The sequence below is a fragment of the Chroicocephalus ridibundus genome, chromosome 1, assembly GCF_963924245.1.
Source record: "Chroicocephalus ridibundus chromosome 1, bChrRid1.1, whole genome shotgun sequence".
In the NCBI taxonomy this organism is placed as follows: Eukaryota; Metazoa; Chordata; class Aves; order Charadriiformes; family Laridae; genus Chroicocephalus; species Chroicocephalus ridibundus.
Window position 1 is genome coordinate 90,813,067 of NC_086284.1, and position 18,842 is coordinate 90,831,908.

Sequence of the window (18,842 nt, forward strand, 5' to 3'; positions counted from 1 at the left end):
GCAGAGTTAAAGGGTTACAGAGTGTGATATAAAGATGTTCATTGTTGCTTTTATGCTGTATGTATAGATGTATATAAGCTTTTGTGTATATACATATACATATATACACACATCTATGTATATTAACGCTGGTTTCTACATTGTGTTTTTGCAGATTTTCAAGTGAATGTGTTTTGGAAGATGGAGTCACAAACTTTTACATTTACATTTTTTACGTGGTTTCAGTGTTACTAGCATATTCCAGGAAATAATTCCTTCCACTTTTTTATGGGGAAATTACTCCTTGTTTCCAATTAATTACATGAAAGTTATAATTCCTGGTGTTTCGTTGCTGTTGCTATTGGTTGAATTGTTGCAAGCAAACCTAATGGAATCCACATTAGCATTAATGGATTCTAGCTCATAGCACATGATAGACCACTTTTGAATTTGGCTGAAAGTATTTTTATCAAATCTGTAAATTTAATTTATCCTGAAGAACAAAGTACATTAATCTTAACTTACTGTGAAAACATACATACACAGATGAACTTTAGATGTTTAATTCACATCTTATCTTTTTAATATCTGTCTGAGAAACGAATCTACCGTAAGAGACAGTGTAGTTTCAGTATGACTTACTGTTTTCACAGCTAGCCAAAAATACTGTGACACAATTAAAACAGAGTTTGGCATTAAAACACAGCCTTGTTACATACCAGGGTATGCTGGAAGTGTTGGAGCCTTTGAGTGTCACCATGATCAGTGATACAGAACAGAACAGTAACACGATGAGTCATAAATGGGACACCTGTGAGCAGGTGGAAGTTACTCAGTGATTAGGGGCACAGGGGACACAGCAAGAAGAAAGCAATACTAGAGTGGAGGAAAAGTGTAAAGAATTCAATTTAAAGAAGTAAATCTGGAAGCAGAGGGTATCAGGACTTAACAGAACTCTAAAAGGTAGCCCAGGAGAAATTACTTACAATAGACGTGTCAGAACAGAAGGAGCATGTGGAGGAAGCACCTCTCCTCTAACATAAGGCTACAGACATACATCTTTCGCCTTTCCATTTGTGTCCTCCAAAGAAGTAGCTTTGCTCTCAGGTTTGTCTGCAGAGATATGAACACTCATAAGCCTCATTTCAGATGAACGGGGGCAGTTTAGCGAAGATTACTTGTTAAAATGTCTAAAGCTAATCTGGTTTCTTTAGACTGAAATATATTCATAAAGTATTTATAGAAGTAGTGGAGGGGGCTGATTGAAGGAGGCAGCAGCAACCAGCGTGCAACAGGCTGAGGAGCTGCCAAAAGCTTCATAGCCAGCACCAGGAGAGGATGCGTTTGTCAATGACTGTCTTGCAGAAAGTTGTCCTGGTACCAAGGGTAGAGGAGACTTCTGCTATGCAGTACTGTCCTCTGGTTAGCTAACTACATACCTGTCCCTGGAGAACAAGAACTATATGAAAATCAATGTGGAATAAAGTTAAATAGTAGAAAGGAAGAAGAAACAAGCAACAACAAAAGAAACCCCAACCAATAAAAAAAAAAAAACAAAACCAAAATACCAGGAAGAAACAAAGCGTATCAGCAATTCTTCTCTGTATAGAAGTCTGGAAATTCCTACCCTATATACAGGTGTGTACACACCTTTACCAGTGGAAATGAATCATTCTTTTAACAATGAAAATAGGAAAGGCTGCAATGGATTGTAATGTGGATTTCCTGACACATAGAAAATTTTAAGTATAGTCTGTAACTTTTCCATCCATACAGGTGCTCGCAGGACTCTACCTCTTCTGTCAATTCTATTTGAAATTGGCGAGCTAAGGGTAAAAACTCACTAAAGAAAGCATCATTGTAATTTTATGTGAATGCTTGTATGCACTGGAAAAATTAGACTGTGACAGCAGTATGAATGCTTATGGGAGTTGAGCATGAGTATGGCACATATATACGTATAGATATAGTTATAGGTAGAGTGATATATACATGCATATATAAATATTAAAAATATCCATATATAAATATGCATATGTATAACATTGCATAGTTTATATACTTAATTGTAATATCACAGAGTTTTATTCAGTACCTTCAGGCTCAAAAATCAATGCAAATAAAGTACTCTAAATCCTCAATTGCTACAGCAGTGCTGAGTATCATGGAGAAATGTTATGTACAAAGAAACACTGTAAGAACAATTATTTAACATATTATATTCTGTTTTATTAGATAAGAGATGAATAAAAGTGGTTGATGGAACCTAGAGGAATTAATCATCATTCTTATTCTTTTTCTCTTCATTGGGATTCTTGTAATATGTCTTTCTGCTTAGCTCTGTTTGTGCTATATGGTCTGTAAATAAGATTTATAAGAATCTATAACTTGAAACATTTCTTAAGGCAGAGGATGTAACGATTCAGTATTTGTACTTAGAGAAAGTCTTCAACTGTAATCCTAGCTGAGGGAGGCAGATAACCTGTAAAGGAACCTGCTGTACTGAGGTCCTCAGTAGAGCAGGATCAGTTTGGGGAATATTGAACCAAACTGGACAAACGTGAGTCCATGGCCATGATGGGATGCTCCTACAAGTCCTGAGGGAGCTTGACAAGATCATCGCAAACCTATTCCTGAGTATCGTTGTTTTCAGAAATCTGCAGTGTCTTTGTTTTATTCTTGTTTTCAAAACTCTGGAATTCACATGATAAGTCAAAACACAGAATAACTATGAATTAGCTAAGCTTTAGGACAAAAGTCATCATATAGAAACCTCATTCTCCCAGTAAGAAGAAACGGGATCGTAAAGGAGAAAGCCCAACTCACATGTAAACTATCCTGAATGTCACTTGTTAAACAAATATGAATAACCCATGCAAATATAGATGCATATTCCTTCTTGCAAAACACCACATTGATTTCTTCAGTTTTACTGTAGTACATAGACATATATTTATACATCTTTCATGCAAAATTGGGACTTAATCTTCTCCTATCAATATCTGAATTAGTTTTAGTCTCCTGTATTTTGTTTCTTAATGACACAGTTGTTACAATTTTATTTCCTTGTATTATACCAGTTTTGTACTTCTCTTCAGATAAAAAAAAATAAAATAAATCAGTGTGGTGATCTCAACTTCTAGAACTAGATTTTTTTTAACTTGCGGTGATCTAAGAAATTCTCTCCTCCTACTCGTTATTTGGACAGCTGGCAAGAGCTGCATGCAGCATTTTTTGAAGTAGCTTCCAGGTAGAATCATTCGCAGCTGGAGATGGGACAGAGACTGCTTACCCCTTAAAATTATCTCTCCATTTGCTATAAGTTGTGGCTCCAGTTTTGGTTTGAGCAGGGAATGATTCTCCTTTGCTTTACCTAGCTACAGTCTGCTTTATCTTATCCACTAACAATCTTATCCTTCTTTTGATTTTGTTGTGGCAGCTGACTACAAACAAACAAATTAAATTTAAATGCAGCATGTATAAATAACATATAGTCATTACTTTAATACATACTTATATAATTAATAATAATTACAAACAGTAATTTAAAATCCTAAATTATGTATGACAATTTTCTTATATTGTGAACTCATAATGTAACATTTCTCCAGCATTTCTGTTTTCAAATTCATCAGCATGCTTAAAGTTCAGCATGTAATTTGTTGAATAATAGCTTTTGAACATGCTCTGCTCTCTCCTGTCATTTTTCTTTTTCATCCACACATATAGAGTATGATCTCATTAAAGAAATATAAGGTGGAATGTAAGCCATGCTATCATATTACATAGACCTGCCTAGTTGCTGCTACCTAATAATGCACTGTTTTTTCTAATTTGGGGATTTTTTCTTTCAAATGTTAAAAATTTGTTATCATTATAACTAAAAGTCATTTTTTTTAAAAAAAGAAAAAGATGGTGATAGTCTTCATAGGAGAGACCGGATATTTCTGTGTTACTTATGGTGGTCTGGAGTACTAGTGCAGCACACGTGTTTTGGAAATTAGATATAAGACTATATTTAAGGATAATTGAAGTATCAGCTACTGTTAATCCTTTAATTATTGTCTTGATGAGAAAACATAGCAATGCAGGTTAATTTGCAGAAGTAAGGTTATTTGCAATTGGAAACTCTGGTCAAGAGATTATGACCATGAATGTATTTAATTAAATTCCACGTATTAGTGAACTGCTTTACATATGTATTTGTCTATTTGGTTTATTGATTTAGTAAAACGGTACCGGAAAAACAAAAATGCTCTGGGTCTGGTTATCTGAACTCTTATCATACATATTTAAGAATAAGTGAATAGAATCAAACCAGGTCTTGGAATACTTCTAAGTTGGAGAGATACATATTTGATGGGTGGACTGTTCAGTGGATAAGGGACTGGCTGGATGGTCGCATCCAGAGGGTGGCAGTCAATGGATCGATGTCCAGATGGAGAGGGATGACAACTGGTGCCCCTCAGGGATCCGTACTGGCACCGGTGCTGATCAACGTCTTCATCAATGATTTAGACAGTGGGATCAAGTACACCTTCAGCAAGTTTGCCAATGACACCAAGCTGAGTGGTGCAGTTGACAGGCTAGATGTGTCATCCAGAGGGACCTGGACGAGCTAAAGAGGTGGGCCCAAGCAAACCTTATGAAGTTCAACAAGGCCAAGTGCAAGGTCCTACACTTGGGTTGGGACAATCATTGTTATCAATACAGGCTGGGGGATGAAGTGATAGAGAGCAGCCCTGCGGAAAAGGACCTGGGGGTACTGGTGGATGAAAAGCTGGACATGAGCCAACAATGTGCACTTGCAGCCCAGAAGGCCAATTGCATCCTGGGCTGTGTCAAAAGAACTGTGACTAGCAGATCAAGAGAGGTGATTCTCCCCCTCTACTCTGCTCTCATGAGACCCCTCCTGGAGTACTGCATCCAGCTCTGGAACCCTTAGCACAAGAAAGACATAGACCTGTTGGAGTGGGTCCAGAGGAGGGCCATGAAGATGATCAATGGGCCGGAGCACCCCTCCTACGAAGATGGGCTGAGAGAGCTGGGGTTGTTCAGCCTGGAGAAGAGAAGGCTCCAGGGAGACCTTATAGCAGCCTTCCAGTACCTGACGGGGGCCTACAGGAAAGCTGGGGAAGGGCTGTTTGCAAGGGCACGTAGCAATAGGACGAGGGGCAATGGTTTTAAATAAGAGCAGAGTAGGTTTAGATGAGACATTAGGAAGAAGTTCTTTACAATGAGGGTGGCGAGAAGCTGGAACAGGTTGCCCAGAGAGGTGGTGGAGGCCCCATCCCTGTAGACATTCAGGCCAGGCTTGATAACGCTCTGAGCAACCGGATCTAGTTGAAGATGTCCCTGCTTACTGCAGGGGGGTTGGACTAGATGACCTTTAAAGGTCCCTTCCAACCCAACACATTCTATGATTCTGTGATTCTAATACGCACAGAACAAATGTGCAAATGATCTGGATCAGGTTCTTTAAATACAAGTGCTAGAGGGCAGAGGAAGAGCTTTACGCAACACAAGTAGCTTTGCCCCGAGCACTGGTTTTGATAGTCACAAAAGATTTTTTTTCTTGCCATACTATCAAAGGTTCAGGTGAGTCAGCAGGCACTTAGTGCACTAATTAGAGCTCACCATCAAGGGACTGGAGAGATCATGACTGGAACACCGTCATTCCCCAGGCTAAGTCCATTATTGACTTTTCCTATACAGGTAAGTGTGTCCTCAGCACCTTTGCTTCAAAAAAATTTTGGCTAGACACTGCAGAAACTGCAAGACACTGCTTGATGAACTTGGAGTTGTCACCGAGGCCAAGACGGATTATGCCTCGTATAACAACATCCTCGGTTATAAAAGAAAGAAGGGCCCTTGTAGTAGGGGACTCGATTCTGAAGGGAGTGGAAGGTCCCATATGTAGACCAGACCCAATCTGTAGGGAAGTCTGCTGTCTCCCTGGGGCCAAAGTTAAGGATGTCCGGAAGAAACTCCCTACCCTAGTTAGGCCTACTGACTACTACCCTTTATTGATTTTTCAGTTAGACAATGATGAAATTTCAGGAAGAAGCCTGAGGCCAATGAAGAAAGGCTTCAGGGCCCTGGGACGGATGGTTAGGGGATCAGGAGCACAAGTAGTGTTTGCTTCTATCCCAACAGTTGCGAGGATTGATGAGAAGATTAATAGGAAATGCCAACTGTTCAATGCCTGGCTCAGAGACTGGTGTCATCAGCAGGACTTTGGGTTCTTTGATTATGGGCTGCTTTTCAGGACGCCAGGCCTGCTGGCAACAGACGGCAAAAGCCTGTCTCAGAGGGGGAAAAGGGTTTTAGGGCAGGAGTTGGCGGGGCTCATTGACAGGGCTTTAAACTAGATTCAAAGGGGGATGGGAATAGATCCAAGCTTGCTAGCAAAAAGCCTGAAGGTGGCATGCTGGCACTAGACTTGGAAAAGATAGGGGGCGTAACCAGGCTCCTTAGGAATAAGTCTGGGGGTGGCAGAATTTCGGCTCCCGCCAGTAAAAAGGAGAAAGGACCTATAGCCCAGCTGAAGTGCTTATACACTAATGCACGTAGCATGGGCAACAAACAGGAGGAGCTGGAAGCCATTGTGCAGCAGGATAATTATGATGTAGTCGCCATCACAGAAACGTGGTGGGATGACTCACATAGCTATAGTGCCGCCATGGATGCCTATAGGCTCTTCAGGAAGGACAGGCAAGCAAGGAGAGGCGGGGGTGTGGCCCTGTATGTTAAGGAGTGTTATGAATGCTTTGAACTTAATGATGGTGATAATGAGACTGAATGTTTATGAGTAAGAATCAGGGGCAGGGCTAACAAGGCAGATATCGTAGTAGGAGTCTGTTATAGACCGCCCAATCAGGATGAGGAGGCAGATGAAATATTCTATAAACGGCTGGGAGAAGTCTCAAGATCGCGAGCTCTTGTCCTCGCGAGGGACTTCAATTTGCCGGACTTCTGCTGGGAATACAATACAGCAGGGAGGGAACAGTCTAGAAGGTTCCTGAAATGTATTGGGGATAACTTCCTGACACAGCTAGTGAGAGAGCCAACTAGGGAAGGTGTCCTGCTGGATCTGTTGTTTGTAAACAGGGAAGGTCTTGTGGGGGTTGTGAAGGTTGGAGGCTGTCTCTCGGGAACAGTGACCATGAAAGGATAGAGTTTTCAATTCCGCGTGAAGCAAGAAGAGGGGTCAGCAGAACTGCTACCTTGGACTTCCGGAGGGCGGACTTTGGGCTTTTCAGGAGCCTGGTTGACAAAGTCCCCTGGGAGGCAGTCCTCCAGGGCAAAGGAGCCCAGGAAGCCTGGATGATTTTCAAGAAGGAAGTCTTAAAGGCGCAGGAGCAGGCTGTCCCCATGTGCCAGAAGACAAGCCGTCGGGGAAAAAGGCCGGCCTGGCTAAACAGGGAGCTAGTGTTGCAACTTAGGGAAAAAAAGAGGCAGGCCACTCAAGAGGACTACAGAGAGGTAGTTAAGCTATGTAGGGAAAAAATCAGGAGGGCCAAAGCCCAGCTGGAGCTAAACCTGGCTTCTGTTGTCAAGGACAACAAAAAAAGTTTCTATAAATATATTAACAATAAGAAGAGGACTAAGGATTATCTCTGTCCTCTAGTAGATGGGGCCAGCAACATAGTGACCAAGGATGAGGAAAAGGCTGAGGTACTTAATGAAGTCTTTGCCTCAGTCTTCAGCAGTAGGACCAGTTGTTCCCTGAGCACCCAGACCCCTGAGCTAGAAGACAGGGATGGGGAGCAGAATGAAGCCCCCGTAATCCAAAGAGAAACGGTGAGGGACCTGCTTCAGCACCTGGAGGTGCACAAATCTATGGGGCCGGATGGGATCCACCCAAGGGTATTGAAAGAGCTGGCGGAAGTGCTCGCCAGGCCACTTTGCATCATTTATGAGCAGTCCTGGATAACCAGGGAGGTCCCAGCTGACTGGAGGTTAGCAAATGTGACACCCATCCACAAGAAGGGCCGGAAGGAGGATCCGGGGAACTACAGGCCAGTCAGTCTGACCTCGGTGCCTGGGAAGGTCATGGAACAGATCCTCCTCAGTACCATTACACGGCACATGCAGGAGAACAGGGTGATCAGGCCCAGTCAGCATGGGTTTGTGAAGGGCAGGTCATGCCTATCAAACCTAATATCCTTCTATGATAAGGTGACCCACTTAGTGGATGAGGGAAAGGCTGTGGATGTTATCTACTTGGATTTTTGCAAAGCTTTTGACACCGTTTCCCACAGCATTCTCCTGGAGAAACTGGCTGCTCATGGCCTGGACAGCTGTACTCTTTGCTGGGTAAAAAAATGGCTTGAAGGCCGTGCCCAGAGAGTGGTGGTAAATGGAGTTAAATCCAGTTGGTGTCCGGTCACAAGTGGTGTCCACCAGGGCTCGGTGCTGGGGCCGGTTCTCTTTAATATCTTTACCAATGATCTGGATGAAGGGATCGAATGCACCCTCAGTAAGTTCGCAGATGACACTAAACTGGGCGGGCGTGTTGATCTGCTTGAGGGTAGGTTGGCTCTGCAGAGGGATCTGGACAGGCTGGACCGATGGGCTGTGACCAATGGTATGAGGTTCAACAAGGCCAAATGCCGGGTCCTGCATTTGGGTCACAACAACCCCATGCAGCGCTACAGGATTGGGGCAGAGTAGCTCGAAAGCAGCTTGACAGAAAAGGACCTGGGGGTGTTGGTTGACAGCCCACTGAATATGAGCCAGCAGTGTGCCCAGGTGGCCAAGAAGGCCAACAGCATCCTAGCCTGTATCAGGAATAGTGTGGTGAGCCGGACTAGGGAAGTGATCATGCCCCTGTACTCGGCACTGGTGAGGCCCCACCTCGAGTACTGCGTTCAGTTTTGGGCCCCTCGCTACAAGAGGGACATTGAGGTGTTGGAGCATGTCCAGAGAAGGGCTACAAAGCTGGTGAGGGGTCTGGAGGACAAACCTTATGAAGAACGACTGAGGGAGCTGGGGTTGTTTAGCCTGGAGAAGAGGAGGCTGAGGGGACACCTTGTCACCATCTACAACTACCTGAAAGGAGGTTGTAGAGAGATGGGGGCTGACCTCTTCTCCCTGATGACAAGTGATAGGACGAGAAGAAACGGGTTCAAGTTACGTCAGGGGAGGTTTAGATTAGATATTAGGAAACATTTCTTCACTGAAAGGGTTATTAAACATTGGAATAGGCTGCCCAGGGAGGTGGTGGATTCACCATCCCTGGAGGTGTTTAAAAAAAGGGTAGATGGGGCACTTAGGGACATGGTTTAGAAGTGGTTTTTGTCAGGGTAGGTTAAAGGTTGGACTTGATGATCTTAAAGGTCCCTTCCAACCTCAGCAATTCTATGATTCTATGATTCTATGATTCTATGAAACCAACAAAGGCTCTAGAGAGCTATGCTAGGTGAACAGGTGAAGGAGTATTGCACCACAATGGCTTCTCAGAAGTGCCAGAAATTCACACCTTCAAGATAAATGTTTACAAATACATCAAATTTTAAAGCAGCAACAGTTATTCTGAAAACAGACGGTAAAGAGTATATCCTATTTTCAAGCAACTCTACCGATCAACATGTCAAAATCTGTATACGGCAAAATTTTCCTTGATCTTGAACACTTTAAAAAGCTTCAAAATAATTAATATCTGACTTGTCTGTGCTCTGCTATTTGACTTGATAATATTAAAACATACTACTCTATTTTCAAGCTCTCTCATATTTACAGTCTCCTCAGTTTCAGAAGAGGTACTGTATGAATTAATTCCATAGAATTTCCTAGAAGTTAGACATTTGAAGTCTGTTAGAAAAAGGTGGAGAGACAAGTGATCTTCAGTGAAGGTTACCAGTATCAAACTCTCTCTACCTTGAAGTTTACTTATTTGTTTCTACCTTGCCTTTAAAAGGGAACAGAAAACATATCTCAAATTTACTTTAAAATTTTCCTAGGAATCGCTGCCTTTCAACTCAGTGTCACAAGTCAGTTTGATGAGCCTTCTGTTATGAAAAGAGAGAGCCATTAAACTAGTGCCTTAAACTGCCTAATTATTTTCTTACTTTTTATTATATTAGGGTTTGGAAAAGCAGGTTATGTGCTGTTATGATGAGATTTGATCTATAATTCTACAGCAAGTGTCTAGACTTAAATAACTTAGGTCAAAAGGGAGCAATAATCTTAATGACCTTCGTTCTGAAAAGCCTTCCTGAAAGGACTGGATGTTGAATATGTTATTAGATCCTTGAAATGATTGATATTTTCTAAATATCGTCAAGGTAGAAAGTTAGAAGAATAAGAGTTGTGGGGCATTCCTTAGTTACTATTTGTCATCTCTAAAGAATAGCTTTCATGATTTTATAAACAGATACATCCATTGACCCGCATACCTGAGAAACTTTAATCTTAGGGAAGGTGATTGGTAGAGGTGAAAAAAGAGGAATCTTAAAGAACTGATGTGACAGAATGGTAAATGGGATTGTAGATGGAAGAGAAACAGTGCATGCAATACTCTGGAAATACCGCAGTTGCCAACGATAACCCAGTTTCACTCAGTGATTTCTAGAATTACGAAATCAGTGCTCCAGCTCCCAGAGTTTGGAGAATTTTCCTAAGAGAATATTCAAAAAAACACTTGGCAACTAACTTACGACTTAGAAGTAAGCTGGCTGTCTAAAAGTAAAAATCCAGCTAAAATTACAGTGAGGGTCCAGAACACAGGTGTTTTTCAACTTTAGCTTCTGAGAATTTAGCATTTACATAACACACTTAACGTTCTCCCAACACTGACAGTATTGGCCATCTCACAAGATTGAGTTGTTATTTTCTGCTGGTGACAGTGGTGACAGCACTCATCTAGGAGTATGCATGCTGATTTCCTTTCTGGCATACCCTGGCCCTCATCCATAACAGTGGGGTGGTGGTGGGCTTCACATGTCTTGCTGTAACCATGTCACTATGATTAATTTATGCAACAAGAGGAAGCCGGCAGAGGGAGCATGAGTGCGTGCCCTGGAAATACCAAGTTCTGGAACAAGGAGTTTGCGTACCTACAGCAATTTTAAATTCCTTTACAATAGATAACTTAGGCAATTGAGAACATAAGTCCTGTGGTTGGAACCTGCTCCAAAACCTCTTTTACAAGAGGTGCTACAGCCAAAGGGACATTTTTTAAGTTTGCTGTTGTAAATGTCTTTGTAAGAAATGAAAAGATTAAACGGTGTCAGCCGCCTTCTTTCATCTTCACCATTTTGTGGATCTTCCTATGCAGTGAAAAGTTCACACACATTTATGAGTCACAAGCAGATAAAAGTTAATCTTGAAAAATCTCCAAAGAAGGTCTTCATCTTCTATGCTCATTAAACCTATCGGTGTGCACTTCACAAAAGTGTGATCCTAGATTCTGGACACTGACAAAGCCTGTAAAAGCCTTACTGCCCTGGGCTGCTCTGCATGGGCAGGGGTGAGAGGAGCTGAAGGTGACAGCAAGGGAGGCACAGGCAGGGCAGGCACACTATCAAGGACTGTCATCTTGCAGGACCTGAGTAGGATGAGGTCCAGGGATGGTAAGCAGGGGCAGCCGGGAGTCCCAGGATTGCTAAGCAAGTCCATACTGAGGACAAGCCAGAAAGCCACATCAGCAGATTAAGATTCAGATCACCAAGAACAAGTAAGGTTGCAAAATAACTCGGGCAAGGAGCAAGGACAACTGGGCCATTATATCATACAAATACTTATGACTCACCTTCCATGTACGCATTTCATTCTGGAGAGTGATGAAGCAGAAAATAATAGGATTAATAATACATAATAGAATCAAATCATTAACTGCTAGTTATTAATATAAATTAATAATTATTTAGAATTAATATTATTAATTGGGTAATACTAGAAATAATAGAGAAGTAATAAGATTCCCCAAACTGGGAATTCCACATGGTTTTTAAAGTCATTGTTGCCGTAATTAAGTTCATTGTAATTTAGGAAAGCTGATCTCAAGTTTCGGTTCCAGTCTTTATGTTACTCACAAGTAGATTTTGGTAGTGATTTTAATTATTCATAATAATGAGTCATCACTTATGCAAAAAAGTTTTTAAGCCTCTGGTTCCTTTGGGCACTTCTTGTAATGTCTTCTCTGAGAATCCATAATTTACTATCAATGCCTTAGGGCGGGCATATTTTTATTTTTGTAGCCACATTATATAGTCTGATGACCTAATTGCATAACTGAGGAACAAGAATAAAGCTTGAGTAAATCAATATGCAAACAGTCATGCAAAAAATGCAATTTCATGACATTCTCCTTTCCAAGTTTATGTAAGAACAATTGTTTTAGACATAACCCATAGAATAAACAAATTGTCAAGGATTTTTGAAGACAATGTGTGCCATATGCATTGATGTTTTCAATTCTTTTGCTCGGCCTTCCTTTTCTTCTCCACGTGAAGACAGGTTTATTCAAATTATCACAAACTGGTGTAATTTTAGCACTAAATATACTTTTGCTGTGCATCTGGCTTCTATGACCCAAGGTCTTTAGTGCTTTCGATAGAGTACTTTTGTCCCCTGAAGTGTTGACGTTTCTAATGTTAATTGGTTTTCATGTTTACTTCCCCTGAAGTACTTAAGAAAGGATCTGTATTGTCCCTCTTTAAGTATTGAGGAAATATTTCAGTGTTAAGCTTTATTACATTTCTAGCTCCTTCCTTAGTATTTCCTCTTTACCACCTGCTTGGATTCATATTGTTTGTTCTCTTTGCCTCTTAATTTAAGCTTGCTAATCATCAGTTAATGCAGTTTCAATGAAACATCCCTTGCATGAAACCTCATCAACTACCTCATTACCAAATCTTATTGAAATCACTCCACCTATTATCACCTGGCCAAATTTCCATTATGTTTTGTCATTGAGAATGTGGGCAAGGAGAGATTAAGTTGCATGAACACTAATAGGAAATAGAAAAAATAATTTAATTTAACTTAACCTTGGTACAATAAACAAATGTTTCACCACTTTAAAAAATAGACTTCAGCTTAAATTACACTTAACAAAGGCCTCTGTTTACTTGGCAGTGTAGCTGGATATGACATTCAGCTACTATTAATGCATGCGGCACCAAATCAAGTACATGTAATGAAGTATTCAGAAAGATTAAACACTCAAAACAATTTCTGGCATTAGAGGATATAAGATAAATAACCTGCAATTTAGTAATAATAACAATTATTAGCATTTTAGATCTTGGGTTAATGGCTATTTGATCTTCGCATCTTACACTGAGGCAGGAAATAAGCATCCTATAAAGAAAAGGCACAGGTCATGGGGTCAGTATATAAAAATGTCAATTTTATACAGTTCTATAATTCTGCCTGTATAGGACTGTATTTTTTCCTATGGGTATAGCTAAGTAAAGTCCTTAGAATAGCTGTAAGCCTATTATTTAAAGACAAAATTTGCACTGCAGATATTAAATAATAGTCAAATGTAAGTTTCATGGGCTTTGTAACATTTTTAAGAGATGCCAGTGGGGAAGAAGACTAGCTTGGCTGAAGAGAGAGCTGTGTTTGGAACTCAGGGTAAAAAAGAGAGTTTACGATCTTTGGAAGAAGGGGCAGGCAACTCAGGAGGACTACAAAGATGTCGTGAGGTTATGCAGAGAGAAAATTAGAAGGGCCAAAGCCCAACTAGAACTTAATCTGGCTATTGCCATAAAAGACAATTAAAAATGTTTCTATAAATACATTTACAACAAAAGGAGGGCTAATGATAGTCCCCATCGCTTATTGGATGTGGGGGGAAACAGAGTGACCAAGGCTGAGGAAAAAGCTGAGGTACTTAATGACTTCTTTGCCCCAGGGACAGGGAGCAGAATGAAGCCCCCGTAATCCCAGGGGAAATGGTTAGCGACCTGCCACACTATTTAGGCACACACAAGTCTATGGGACTGGATGGCATCCACCAAAGGGTACTGAGAGAGCTGGTAGAAGTGCTCACCAAACTACTTTCCATCATCTATCAGCAGTCCTGGCTAAGTGAGAAAGTCCCCGTTGACTGGAGGTTAGCAAACATGACAACAGAGGATCTGCAGAACTACTGGCCTGTCAGTCTGACTCCGGTGCTGGGGAAGGTCAAGGAGCAGATCATCTTGAGAGCCATCATGTGGCATATACAATTCAACCAGGTAATGAGGCCCAGTCAACACGAGCTTATGAAAAGCAGGTCCTGCTTGACTAACTGATCTCCTTCTATGACAAGGTGACTTGCTTGGTGGATGAAGGAAACGTGGATGTTGTCCACCTAAACTTTAGTGAAGCCTTTGACACCATTTCCCGCATCATCCTCCTGGGGAAACTGGCTGCTCATGGCTTGGATGGGTGTACTCTTCACTGGGTAAAAAACTGGCTGGATGGCCAGGTCTAAGGAGTTGTGGTGAATGGAGTTAAATCCAGTTGATGGCCCGTCACAAGTGGTGTTCCCCAGGGCTCAGTACTGGGGCCAGTTCTTTTTAATATCTGTCAATGATCCGGACAAGGGGATCAAGTGCACCCTCAGTAAGTTTGCAGACAACACCAAGTTAGGTGGGAGTGCCGATCTGCTTGAGGGTAGGAAGGCTCTACAGAGGGATCTGGACAGGCTGGATCAATTGGCCAAGGCCAATGGTATGAGATTAATCAAGGCCAAGTGCTGTGTCCTGCACTTGGGTCACAACAACGCCATGAAATGCTACAGGCTTGGGGAAGAGTGGCTGGAAAGCTGCTGGGTGGAAAAGGACCTGTGGGTATTGGTGGAGAGCTGTCTGAACATGAGCCAGTAGTGTGCCCAGGTGGCCAAGAGGGCCAATAACATCTGGCATGTATTAGAAATAGCGTGGCCAGCAGGACTAGGGAAGTGATTGTCCCCCTGTACACAGCACTGGTGACGCCTCACCTTGAATACTGTGTTCAGTTTTGGGTCCCTCACTACAAGAAAGACACTGAGGTGTTGGAGAGTGTCCAAAGAAGGGCAACAAAGCTGGTGAAGGGTCTAGAGCACAAGTCTTATGAAGAGCAGCTGAGGGAGCTGGAGTTGTTTAGTCTGGAGAAAAGGAGGCTGAGGGGAGACCTTTTTGCTCTCTACAACTACCTGAAAGGAGGCTGTAGCAATGTGTATACCAAATAACAAGCAATAGGACAAAAGCAAATGGCCTTAAGTTGTGTCAGGAGATCTTCAGAAAGGATTGTCAAACGTTGGAACAGGCTGCCCAGGGAAGTTGTTGAGTCACCATCCCTGGAGATATTTAAAAGATGGGTAGATGTGGTGGTTAGGGACATGGTTTAGTGGTGGACTTGGCAGTGCTAGGTTAATCACATACGTATCATACATTAATGGACATACTCTCCAAGAAATGCATCTGGAATACTAAGCAATAATGAAAGTGATGTGACTACCACAACTTGGCCTTTACAATCTAATCCATGCCTTTGCAGGAAGGAAGTGGAGTTAACACAAGATTTAATCTCTAAACTATGTATTGCTCGTGAAGGCTGTTAATCAATTGCCATGTTGAGTGGATCCATTTGTTTGCTTCGTCTGCAGAGGCTGAGCAATCTTTCCATTTTGCACCTTGCCAGTATGTTTATCACACTCCAGAAGTGGGGACACCCAATGAAGCAGAAGGGAAGTGTAATTTCCGTGGCAGCAGCAGTTTTGGCCCCTTCTTTTTAGCATACCACTAAGTGTAAAATCTCTGTGAGGCTGTGATGCTAGAATTGAAACTCAATGAATTCCTTAACATCCCTGTGAAAGAACAGAATAATTCTTTAAACATTTGCTGACATGAGCAAATTTTCCTTAGAGATGGACCAGCGTAGATACCAAAAGTAGTGAAATATCTCATATTCCTGAAGCTCAAAGTGATTGCTTAGATTTTGAAGCCAGAATTGGACTTCAAGTCATTCTAGTCTGATATCATATGTAATTCAGACTGTAGAACTTTTTTATTATTCTCGTATGAAGTTCAGCAACTTCTAAGTGCAAAGCCTGTAACCCTACATGTTCAGAATTCATATAAAATATGTTTCTTTGAATTCTGTACAAGATTGCTGTGTAAACTTCAGTTCTACTGTAGTACTATATAGTCGTTTTGCATATCCTTACTCAGATGGGGATCTACAATATCATCTTTGATCAAGACAAATAGTCTTGAGTTGCAAGCCAGAGAATTTATGTCTTCACTCTAGTTTGTACTGATGGCTAATCATACTCACAGTTAAAAGTTTTTTTCCTCATTTGGATATGACTTTGAATCATTAATTTTGTTGTGCTTTTCTCAACCAGATCAACAAGTCCTTTAGAAGAGAAAGAAAATCAGATATTGAAGAAGACTTGCTCCATCTCTCCAAGGCCTTAGATCTAAATGAACAGAGCTTCTAAACCCTATCTTTACAACAAGGCATTTTTTGCAGCCCTTCAATTCATGTTTCTTTTCTTTTTATTCTCCATTGCTTTCTAAATATGAGTCTTATAAGTGAATTTCTTTATTCCATTTATGTCCTATCAATGTCTTAAAAAAAGGTAAAAATAACTTTCCCCTCTTTTCTATGGTTCTGTTTATACTTCAGAATACGTTATATCATTGGCTGGTCTGTGTTCTTGCTGTGCCATATCCATATTGCAGATCAGTACTGTGTCGTCCTCTGCGAATTACATCTGAATTATTTTTTTTTTAAATTCAGAATTTAAAATGTCATAATTAATGTTAACACTTAATGAAGGTCCTTAGATACATCCAATTTATTAGTTCCTACTGAACAATACTTTTTAGTGTATGCCAGTTAGTCAGTTCTTAATCCCCTTTTCAAGGGATTGCGAAAATTACGTGCTAATTTTTTAAGTTTGTGCAATGTTAAGTCATGCCATTGTAACATGTAAGTATATTACATTTGCAGTTACCTTTGTCAATCAAACTTGAAATCTCATAAAAAAAAAAAAATTGGTTTTGTTTGATAAGACCTGTCCTCCATAACATTATATTGATTGCATTTATATCCCTCTTAATTTAATTATGTATTGATTGAAACACATGTCAGCTTTCCATTCTTTTACTCAAGGATGATAACATGGTAATCAATCTATAATTTAGCTGGGCCATCCTGCTGTCTCCACTGGCACACTATTAACTCTCTTCTTATCTTCAGAAATGACACCTCTATTCTATTATTGATCAAAAATAAATAGCAGGAAGCTGGAAAGAACCCCAGCCAAATCTTTAAGAGTCTTGGGTTTGTTCAGGTTATCCAGACCTGCTAATTTAAGACGGTCTTTGCAAAGAAACAAATGTGAAGAGTGCCGTTCATATTACTGTTTTCCCCTGCTTAAACAATGAGATATTAGGGACTTTGTTCAGGTTCCCTCCTTTCAAAGAAAATGTCAGGTTTATGAAAAAAGCATGATCACAGGATCTCCGTTACCATGAGCACAGCAGGCATTTCCAACGTTCAGAGTTTCTAGCCACGTGTTTCCAGCTGGTCTCAACTCTCCCTCTTACTTTCCTGTGAGGGACACACTACAAATGCTTCTCTAGAGTACGTGCTTTCTATTTCTGTTGCATAGAAATTCACTTGAAGTCCATACAGTGATCAAAACTCTGTTATTAACAATAAGAATTATTTTCTCTAGATAGTTCTTGCTCAGTTCATCTTGTAACCCGTGCTTTGGATGAGGCTTCCAATGTTCTCGCCAACTGACTCCATGAGGCAGAAAAACTTCCTCTTCCAGTCTGGCTGTATGAAAAGTAATAGTTCTTCCCAGCAGCTCCTGGTCTACAATCACTGAGAGAGTGAGAGAGAGGGAAAGAGAAGGGGAGACAGAGATAGACTGAGCACAGTTGGTTTGATCTGAAAGCATTTAGGAGATCCGCTTGCTTTCTTTACACACTCTACCCACTCTGGTCTTATCTCTCTAGTACTCTTAATATCCCCAATGTATTCAGACTCTTTCCACATTTTATCACTACAATCATCACCACAGTAAAAAACTACACTGGTAGTAAAGGAACTGTTGTGTCCTGAAGGCAGCTAAGCATATCTGAGGGACAAAGGCTCATATGTCAACAGGAGCAACAAAGCTATCTCTAAGTATCATACCTGATACATTAAAAAGACGTCAGTTTATGAATAAACCGGTATGCACCTGAGGATGTGCTATCTATCCTACATTAGAAATGGATCTATTCATCACTTATTTTTCTGTATGTCACTATGATGAATGCTGTCCTATCAAGGGAATGATAATATATCACTTTTCCATCTGAAGAGTTTGTAGCAGATCACTTTTCACCCAGTCTGAACAAAAAGATATGTAAAGTCACTAGCAAAAAACCTGAAACTAGTGGTGTAAATGCAGTGAGCAGGCAAAAGAAGTGCCCTAAACTAATGGAATGGAAGATGGCAAGTTTTGACTTCATAGTGGTAGTGTTGAACTATCTCAAACATTTTAAAACTGTCAGGAAAAAAACTTCCAGAAATTTCCTTGTGAAATTAATAGGAAAAAAAAAAGTTGTTGGACATGAAATTAATTCCAGAAAATTAGTTGATTGAAAATTCATTAGAAATAGATACGTCTGTATTTTTCTAGCTACATTTCTACAGAGTTGTTACAATACTGCATTTTTTTTAGCTTTGAAAATCGGTTAAGGCTAATATTCTATTTTCTGCTTAGTGTTTGTACCCATCAGAGCGCCACTTGGTGGTGCTCATCCATTTAGCAATGGCATTACAAATGGTACTTAGCACTACAACAAACACCCCCAAACCTTTGAAACATGCAGACCTTCTGGGAAAAGACTTATTTTAACCCTAAGAGTACCCATATT